Genomic DNA, 8,556 nt, shown 5'->3' on the forward strand with positions numbered 1-8,556 from the left:
GCATGGAATAGATTGAAGCTGGAACACTGGTACTTACCAGTAGAGAATGATCTCATATCATTATTATTCCAGGAAAAAAAAAAAAAAATCGCGGTCATACAATTTTGTCTATATGCTCATGATTTAGTAGTTGATTTTAAATTCATCCTTAAGCAAACTACTAACCAATTAAGTAACCAACACAAACCCCGCATGCAGCAAGAACTTTTTCATTTTTTAATTCATCAATAATCAAAGACAACTGACACAAGCCCTATATCAGGCCTAATTTCACAAATGACTGATCTATTTAGACTAATTTCGAAAATCATCTCTAATTACATTACAAATACAACTACAGCTCTTCCCTAATTAGAATTATAAATTAGCCCTAGACTTCATGCCAATAATGATTCAACACCTTTTTCATAAACAAACTTCAAATCAGCTGAATATGAATGTTCTGATTTTTCTGGTATGGCGCGAACATATTGGAGTGCTTGCTGATTCTGATCTCCTTGTTGCTACTGCACCCATGTTAGTTTTAGCAGATTATGGTTTCAAAAAATTTGCAAAATTAAGTTACCTATAGCAAGTAAAACTTGTGCATCGATCATACATGCATGCTTTATAGAGATATTAAATTTCTTTCTCCCTTTCCTGCCTTCTTCTGAGAAACAGCGCTATAGAAAAGTCGCCAAACTGCTACCAGCATCGGTACCATGTTTGATATGTCGTACCCGTTTGGTTAGCTCAACAAGTGCTGTGTCAACTGCATCACGGAAACCGATCTCAGCCCGATTTGCACCAGGGTACACATATGTTACTTGCGGTATCATCCCTATCACCACCTCTCTCATTCTTTGGACCTCTTCGTCTGGTATCCGCGACAACACCTCTTCGATCCGATAGAGATGCTCCGGCCTGATAAAAACTGACCAATCCTCTCTATTCTCAGGGATATACCATTCATACTGTGAGTAAGCCATTAAATCTGTGAAAAATACCGGTATACATCCTGCCAAAATCGAGTCAAAAACTGATCGGCGTGTTGCGGTGTCACCTGGTGGCTGGAGGCAAAAGCGGGCCCGTTTCATTGCGCCGAGTATCTCATCAGCCGCATCCCATGCCGATACCCAATATTTGCAGAAGACAAGCAGGCATTTTTTACTCCGTTTGCACTGGTTAATAACAGTAGACCGGTACATCTCGGCTTTATGTCCCTTTTGGCGGGTCCCACCAACAAAGGAGAAAAGATGAGGTCGCTTTGAGCGCCGCACCCCATTTTGCCATGAGATCATCTCCGCTTTGGAGCGCGGGTGAAAATAGGAAGGGTAAGGAATACCAAAATGGTTCTTGTATTTACGGAGTTGTTTGCGCTCGATGATTAGTATTGAGACATTTGAAAGTTTTGGGAGGTTAAGAAGATTATTCGAGCGAAATGCCTTGCCGTCTATTCTATCCGAAGTCCGTACCAAATCTTGCACCATAATTCCGCTCACTAGAAAATGATCATAGCCGCCATGCCGTTGGAAGTTCGGAAAGCTCGAGATATAGTCGACCAAGTCGACCGCCATTGCATCACGCCGAGTGAAGTTATACTCAAGAAAAAACGACGGTGCGTAGAGAGAAGGATAGAATGGGATGTAGAACATAAGTGCAGACGATATATTATATGTGCGGCACGGGTGATTGACAGCCCGTGCATGGAATATCATGTCAGCGGAGAACTGGTACGTATTGTACCAGCTGGAACGCGTGTTGTACCAGCTTGGCTTCTTGTAAAGGAGCTGGCCAAGACCTTGGTTTTCAATGTAGGGGCACTTGTTCAACCACGGGTCAAGTTTGGTGCAATTGCTGAGCAGTGCCTTGTTGAACCGATCGGGTAGTTCGTATATGTAAAACGGCGCAATATCGGGATCGCATCGTTGCGCGCTGATTGGAGGTGCTTTCTGTGTTTCAAATTTGATGAGAACATCAAGGTTTGAGGTGAAATGGGATAGAGAAGTGTAGGATACAACAAGGGAGAAGAAGAGAAAGGAGTAAAGTTTTAGTTTCATGGCTAACACCTTAAATTCAGATGTGATGTCAGGAGCTTATAACTAGATGTAGCTAGCCCTTGATTTCAAAGCAAATTATGCTATAATTTGTGGTGGCTTTATATTAAAACAAAAAGTACACAGGACACACTTCTTTTCATGTTAGATTTTAACCGTCAGATCTTAAGACCGGAAGTTATGAGTGGATCAGATTGCTTTGTTAATTAATTATAAATGCCACGGAATTTAATCAGGTCAAATCAGGATATTTGACTGAAATCAAGTCAAACTTCTTTGATATGAATCGGACGGCTCAGATTTAGTAATCTGGAGCACTCTCAAAAATCTAACTTATTCTATTAGTCAAGCCTTAAAATCTACGCTAACCTGGAATGTACCAAGAATTTGAACAATCAATATGAGAAAATTGGTTTTTAAATAAGATAATAATAAATTGGAAAAATGAACATGCAACAGAGCAAGAATTTTAGCACTCCATATGAGTAGTCACTATATATATATAGTATTAATTATTATCCGAGTGAGTTTATGTTACTATGTATATCATGGGTTGGTTCATAATACATATTAATATTTTTGTTCTCAAAATCTTAATGGTCGATTTGAACGATTCAACATAATCTCTATGTGAATATGTATTTGCAGACTGAATTTTATATTTTTTAGAATTTTTTTACTATTTTTTAAGATAGATAAAAAATCACTCGATCTGAAAATTCTGGACCATCCAAAAACAATGATTTTCTACCTATCTTAAAAAATAGTAAAAATATTCTAAAAAAATATAAAATTCGGTATGTAAGTACATAATCATATAAAAATCATGTTGAACGGTTCGGATCGACCGATAGAATTTTGAAAATATAAATATTAATTTCTATTATGGATCAAATCGTAATATACATAGTACCATGCATATACTCACTCTTATTATCATATATCCTATCTAATCAACATATATAGGCGTTAATTACTTCCACGTAAAAAAATAAACATGCAATTTTGTCGCGGAAATTCATCAATTATAATTTGACTTTATAATACTTTATATTAATAATTTCAACAATCTTTAGAAATAAAGTTAAAAAATTGTAGCCGTAATATATATTATTCAAATAGTGGAGGGCAACATTTGTAAGTTATAATTAACATCTTATAACAATTTAGTTTTGTGATTTTCAAAGTCTAAACAATTGATTCAAACTATTCAACATGATATTTATATTAAAATGTACAATAAAGATCAAATTTTATAATTTTTTTTACTATTTATTAAGTATTTTACAAAACCGTTATTTTCTAGTTGTCCAAAATTGTCTAAAAACATTGATTTTGTAAAATACTTAATAAATAATAAAAGAAATTAAAAAAATGAAAAATTTGATATCCAAACATATTTTAATATAGAGATCATGTTGAACGGTTTAGATTAACTATTTGGACTTTAAAAATTACAAAACCAAAATATTGTATGATGTTGTAACTTACAAATATTAAATGTTGTAATTAAATCCCTCCTCATACAAATATCATGTCTATAACATATGATAAATTTAGTGTGAGTTCCACCGTAAATTAAATCAAATGATTGAAATTTCAACGGTTCGACAATAACAATTATTGATGAAATATCAAATAATACTAAAATAACAATCAGATGGACTCCACATGGCAATTTTACAGTTCATTCTTTTTATAGTTGGCTCGATTATGGTGGGGTTCCTAATCTGGAATTTCATAGTATATGGGGTGCTACCATCCCCCTCAAAATTAAAATTTTTTTATGGTTAGTTAAGCAAAATAGGGTTTTAACAAGGGATAACCTTAGTCGTAGGGGGTGGACTGGTAATATGCAATGTGTATATTGTTCTGAGATAGAGTCAGTTGATCATTTATTTGTCAATTGTCATTATGCTAGATCTATATGGACTTGGATTGCAACGTATAATAGGTTTGTTTTTGTATGTAATTCTATTGTTGATTTATGGGAGTTGGACTATTGCATCCCTCTCAAAGATGCTAATTTAGTTGAGATTATTCGGGGAGCCATCTTATGGATCATATGGCTTGACTGAAACAGAATTTTATTTAACGCGGGTCATATTTACACTGTACAGGTTTTAGGAGCCAAGATTATAGCTGTAGCTAATTTTTGGACTAGGAATCAAAAATCTAATCTTACATCTCAACTTAATCTAATCTTACCTTCTGATTTGAAGGACCTGATAGGTTCCACTATGGTTCCCATGGAGGTTATCCAGGATTCAACCCATATGCATGGACCAGGGACAGCTTTAGTAGCTGATGCGACCAACTTCAATTTATAGGCGTACAGGGTCTTTTGTGACTATTGGCGTGTTCATGGTTTTTTTGGTGTTATAATCTGTTCTGTTTTCTTGTTGACTACTTGTTTTGGTTATGCTATGTTGTAATAGGTTTCTATATATTGTCTTGCTTTGTTGGTATATTGTCCCAAGCCGATTGATACTAGTTGGATATTGTATGATTTTCGATTATATGAAAATTGGTGGCTAAGCCACTTCTTTCAAAAAAAAAAAAAATCTTTCTTTAAAAATAATTCTAATTTTTTTTAATTTTTAATTTTTTTTTGTCAAAATAACCATTATCAGATTATTACTATTTCTCAGTTTGGGATTAGTGCAGGTTGAGATGCTGCATATGCCCCCACATGCATTAGAAAACTAAATATGATCTGTATAGACATTAATTACATCCCACCGAGTGAATAAATTAGCTTAGGTCAATTTCTCGAGTTCAGTGAAAAATGAAGATATCAAGATCCAATCTAGCGTGCAAAGGCATGCAGATGTTACCATGTTGGCCGCTGATTAATTTACTAGAAATTCCAGTTTTCCAAAAGTTTTTACCTATCTAATTCAATATCAATGAGGCTACGGTACTAATGTATACCATATATCCAACGAGTTGGCTATCACGATCCACCTTGCTGACTCATCCAAGTCACGAATAAGCTGATTTTAAGAGTCCGAGTTGAAATCTCAGTTTGAAATCATCATAAGCTGGACCGAATTAACTCACAAGTTGATAAACTAGTTTGCTGGGTTTCACTGGATCTTGTTTTAAGAAGAAAATAAATTCTACAAAAATTTTGGACCGAGCTGAACCAAGTTGTACAGTATAAAATGCACACAAACTCATCCAAATTCACAAATTGATGCCTAGCCGAACTAGCGAGCAAGCTAGACCCCAGCTTGAACGAGCGAGATGTTAACGAACGAGTGAGGTGTGAATCACAATAGAACCACGAGCTATGAGCTTTTTTGCCGCTCCTACACATTGATCTGTAATATATATGGTTCAATATTTTCAGTTTTAATGTTCAGATTATCAAATCTGAATCGTTAAATAAAATCTTCATATGAAAATATATTTATAGATCAAAATTTACATTTTTTAGAATTATTTTATTATCTTTTTAAATATGTAAAAACTAAAAACTAAAAAAAATCAATTTATCTAAAGTTTTTAGTCCATTAAAAAGTAGTGATTCTCTATTTACCTAAAAAAAATAGTAAAAAAAAATCCTATAAAGTACGACAGTCATGTAAGTACATTTTATATAAAAATTACGCTTAAATTAATATTAATTGACGGTTCCATTGTCAATTACGTTGTTAAACCTAATTATTTTTAAGCTTTGATTAGGCAGAAACATAAAAAACAAATTGAGACGTATATCACGCATCAACAATATTTTCTTCATAAAAAGAAGACGAAAACAAGACAGTTGCATAGGAATATAGGATGCTTATGCATTACGGCTATGCAATGTGTTGGGCCGTGTAAAACTCTAAAAGGTTTCACAATTCTCAACACAAATTTATATCCAGAATTTATTTTATGGCAATCTCAATACAAAGAGAGGCATCTTGAGATGCATTGATGGGATACAGAATTATTTTGGGATGTGGATTCAGGAAATCAGGGCAGTCTGATGGGTATCAAATTAAATTCGATTCGATGTTAGATTAGGATTTTTCAGTTCGTATCAAGATTGGCATGAACAATTTAAAGTTCGTAAGGATCAAGTATGCACAAATTTTGATGCAAATCGGATGACTCTGATCAATATTTTTACAATAAGGTTTAAGACAACATTTAATCTACCAGGTCTTGGGCCTTTATTACCCCAATGGAACCCAAATTATGGAAGTTGCAGAAATCAGATTTTGAACAAACCCAATTTCTGTAATAAACATATAAGGCCCAGTTTAGCCCGTTAGGCAGAGGGAGGGTCTCAACTCGAAGTAAACCCGTTTATCTATTTTGTTGTTGTTTCATATATGTGATCTCGGCCCACTTTGTTAATTATAGGTTTAAAAGGCCCATTAATTGCCTTTAAGGTGTTCCCAAGTTCACCAAGTTTTTTTTGTGAACTCAACTCTAAAATCTATCGGTTTAGCTTTAAATGATAAATTCAAATCATTGAAATCTTTCTACCTTACGAATGATGTGTCTACCTACAAAAAAATTTAAATTTCAAATTAATTTTGTATAGAGTCAAGTGGTCAAAATTAGAAAGTTTATAAATTAATTTTAATGCATTCATTTTTTGAACGCTTTTTGACTACTTGACTCTACACAAAATTAATTTTAAATTTTTTGTATGTAGACGCATCACTCGTAAGGTAGAATAATTTCAACGATTTAAATTTGTCATTTAAAGTTAATCCAATAGATTTTAGAATTGAGTTCACAAAGAAATTTGATGAACTTAGAAACACCCTAGTTCTACTCTATTTATTATATATTTTCTTCCATACCGTTTGTGCAACCACAGGTACCCATTATACACCAAATATACACTCTAAGGAGTATAGATATAAGATACTAGTTTCAAAAAATTGTCAATGATGCCCCAGAGTAAATCCCATTATATACACCGATAACACAATTCTGACAATATGTTTTTTACCAAATTTATAAATATTAATTCCAATAGCGTATATACATTATGATAATGATTTATGATCACACAGGTCTAGGGCTGGCAAAAAAAATCGTTGTTCGTGATTCGATTCGAGTTTGATTCGAGTTAATTTGATTCGAAATAAGTTCGAATTGAAACAAACTAAATCAGGTGGTTCAAAATTAATTCAGACCAAATTCAAACTAGATCTGATTCGATCGAAATAGATTCGCGAACTTTTATGGTTCGAATCTCATAATAACATCGGCCGTTCATTTACCTGATGAAATTAGAATCCAAGATATAGAGTCATAATTTAACCTAGTCGACGCTCCCTGGCTCTCAAAACACCCAGTTCTTATACGATTACTTATTTTACTACATATTTCAATTCTTATATTTAATCCTCTTTTTACGATTATTTATTGTGATGTATTTTTTTATGAATAATTTTCAACTTAAAAACACTCATTTCATAGTTTGATGTCATACTGAAGCTTTTTTTTTAGTACCATAGTGGCAATTGTGAGAGTTAATGTAGTAGCTATCAGTCTTGCACTTATCTATGCTCAGTTGGCAGGATTATAGCAACTAACAACTAATAAACTAGCCCATAATTCATTAGTGTGAATTCTTGAAAGGTAAAAGAAAGCTGTGTGAATTGTCCCGTGAGAAGAAAATTAATGTATAAACTACCAGTATAACTAGGGTAGCTAAAAAAAATATTAGTTCGTAATTCGATTTGACTTCAATTCAAAAAATATGTAGTTCACAATTAATTCGATTCGAAACAAATCAAACCCAATTCGGTTCGAATCTTATTCAAATCAAACTCAAACTAGAGTAGGTTCGAATCAGTTTGATTCGTTGCCACCCCTACACAGGTCTGACCTGGTGGCACATATTGGCAACTACATTTCTCTCTAGCAATTAACTCATTCTTGTCCACTTCATCTGATACATACTGGTACCAATTTTGACTGGCATAATATAAAGTACTGTTATCAGTATCCTTTTAGTTCCCAAAAAGTACTTTTATTTCCAGAAATATTTAATGCAATATAAAGAGTATGTTAATTGTGAATTTTTAATGCTTAGAAAAATGAAATTCAAATAGAAAAAGATGAAGATGCTCATATAAAAAAAAAAAAGACAAGCAGCATACCCATTTTTAATTATAAATTTTGAAGTGATCTGTGAAAAGAGGAACAATGTCATTTTATTTTTCTTACTGATAGTGCTTAGTGCTGGTCCAGATTATCAGTAACTTCTAACTTGGGATAGAGAAAACCAAACCTTCTTTGATTAATGTGCACCTAAAAGGGAGTCCGACTAGTATAACACCGGTGTCATGTGACACTAACTTCAAAATTAATTAAATAGACTTGAAACGACTAATCTAAACCATTCAAACCAATTTACTTTTTGAGTGATGCGTTTACCCGCAATTTTTTTATATTTTCGAGTTATTTTAGCATCAAATCAAGCGGTAAAAATTTTAAAAATGAATGTATTAAAATTAACTTTAAAACTCACATATTTGGCCGCTTGACTTGATACTAAATA

At 33.2% G+C, this 8,556-nt stretch overlaps 1 pseudogene; it reads right to left on the reverse strand.

Moving 5' to 3' along the window:
- Nucleotides 1-612: 612 nt before the first annotated feature.
- On the reverse strand, nt 613-2,060 carry LOC144555905 (putative xyloglucan galactosyltransferase GT17 pseudogene; annotated as a pseudogene).
- Between the last annotated feature and the right edge of the window lie 6,496 nt (nt 2,061-8,556).

The sequence above is a fragment of the Carex rostrata genome, chromosome 6 (assembly GCF_964058835.1).
Source record: "Carex rostrata chromosome 6, lpCarRost1.2, whole genome shotgun sequence".
In the NCBI taxonomy this organism is placed as follows: Eukaryota; Viridiplantae; Streptophyta; class Magnoliopsida; order Poales; family Cyperaceae; genus Carex; species Carex rostrata.